We start from the raw sequence: 2,500 nt of genomic DNA on the forward strand, positions 1-2,500 counted from the left end.
TTTTTTAGGATGAGATTATAGTGAAAATATTGATGAACTTTATAATTGGTCTCCAGCCTGAAAAAATCCATCCCAGCCTTAAAGCACTTAAAATCTATCCCTTAAAATCTATCCCACCCTAAAATCTATCCCTTAAAATCTATCCCAACTTAAAATCTATCCCTAAAATCTACCTCAGGTTAAAATCTATCCCTTAAAATCTATCCCAGCTTAAAATTTATCCCTTAAAATTTATTCCAACTTAAAATCTATCCCTAAAATCTATCCCAGCTTAAAATCAATCCCTTAAAATCTATCCCTAAAATCTATCCCAACTTAAAATCTATCCATTAAAATCTATCCCAACTTAAAATCTATCCCTTAAAATCTATCCCAGCTTAAAATCAATCCCTTAAAATCTATCCCTAAAATCTATCCCTAAAATCTATCCCAACTTAAAATCTATCCCTACAATCTATCCCAGCATAAAATCTATCTCTTAAAATCTGTCAACTTAAAATCACTTAAAATTCTAAACCTTAAAATCTATCCCAACTTAAAATCTATCCCAACTTGAAATCCGTCAACTTAAAATCACTTAAAATTCAATCCCTTAAAATCTATCCCAACTTAAACTCGAATCAAACACACACACACACACAAAAAAAGTAAAAAAATAAATCAATGAGTTAAAAGTCCCTGAGATGTATTCATAGATTTTTTTTTCCTCTATATCCAGCCTAATAGTTTCCATTTTTCCTCTTTTTCCTTTTTTTTCTTTTTTTTTCGTCCCTGTCACTCTAATTGAGGAAGAATGGAGGCTCTCTGTCACCTGTGAGTGAATATCAACTTTAAATGTCAAAAAAATCTATTGCCCTGGATGGATATATAAATAGATGCAGGTGTGGGAGGTTGATAGATAGAGTGTGGGAGGCTGAGAAATAGATAAAGGTGTGGGAGGTTGATAGATAGATAAATAGAGGTATGGGAGGTTGATAAATAGATAGACTGATGTATGGAAGGTTGATAAAGATAATGGTGGAGGGATGGCCGAATAGGTAGAGAGGTGGCCTGTGGTTTAATGGACCCAGGTTCGAATCCCGGCTGGGGCAGGGAACAGTTTAATGATCTGAATTCCATTATAGCAGCCTTTACTGATCTACCAGAAGACCCGCCGACATGTTGAAAAATACCCCCGCTAATACCAATACACCAGTCCTATATGAGACAGCTCTACCATGTATTCAATCTGGACGGTGGGTGATAGTGCAGAAGTGGTGACATGTAATTCACCGGGTCGGTCAGGATCACTTGATGGTCGTGATGGTCAGCTTTTACCCTCCCGGAAGGGAGCTGAGAGCTCATATAGTCCGATCTAAGGGCACACGCACACACCCGTCCCCTTGCTCAATGGGGACAGTAACCACTCACTTCGTCAGTGAAACTTTTCGCAACCTGAGCGAGGCGCAAACTCCCGTCCACCAGTTGGCAAGCGGGAACGTTACCACTGCACCAGAGAGCTGTGTTTGGATGTATGAAGACTACTTGGCCTATGGAACGTACTGTGAAGCCTATGCCCAGAGTCGGAAACATGAAAAAAAAGTGCGAAGTGAGGTTACAGAAAATCCACTCATTGTTGGTATGCCGTAGGTGGAAGATTGGATATGAGGAATGGGATTCGTGATCTGAGTACTAAGTAAGATGCATAAAGAAAGAGAGAGAGAGAGAGAGAGAGAGAGAGAGAGAGAGTTCTTTGCAACAAAAAACCTGGAAAGAACCACTGACTGTTGCTGTTTGCTTTCCTTTGTAAACTCCTTTGGTTCCTTCCTCCTCCACTCTCACTCTCCACCTCCACCATCCGTCTCCACTTTCACATCCCTTCTCCTCCATCCTTCCTCTCCACCTACATTCTCCCTCTAAACCTCCACCGTCATTCTCCACCTCCACCCTCCCTCTCCAAATACTTCCCTCTCCACTTCCACCCTCCCCCTTCATCTCCACCCTTCCTCTCAATCCTCACTCTCCTTCTTCACCTCCACCCTCCTTCATCCTCACTTTCCCTCTCCACTTCACCCTCACTCTCCATCCCTCGCCTCCTCCACCCTCCCGCCCCTTCTTCGACCTCCTCCACCAAACACTTCCTCATCTAATTATTCTAAATTAAAGCAGGAATTTCTCATGCAAGACTATGTTCTGATATAGTCCTTCTCTTTGTGTCATTCTCTCTCTCTCTCTCTCTCTCTCTCTCTCATAATCACGCACTACTAAGTTCCTCTTCAGTATCACCTTTCTATTAATATTTCAAAGCGAATCCAAATTACAGTTCCTCCTCCTCCATCTCCCCTCGCTCTCCCTCCTCCTCCTCCTCCTTCCCCTCTCTTCTTCCTCCTCCTCCTTCTGCTCCTACTCCTCCTCCTTCCCCCCTCCTCTTCCTCCTCCTTCTCCTTCCTTCCTCTCGCTCCTCTTCCTTTCCATGCCACATATCTCACTTTCTTTTCTTTCCCTCACACTCCTCCTCTTC

The sequence above is a fragment of the Coenobita brevimanus genome, chromosome 82 (genome assembly GCF_032717465.1).
Source record: "Coenobita brevimanus isolate Jiangsu-jjx chromosome 82, ASM3271746v2, whole genome shotgun sequence".
NCBI lineage: Eukaryota > Metazoa > Arthropoda > Malacostraca > Decapoda > Coenobitidae > Coenobita > Coenobita brevimanus.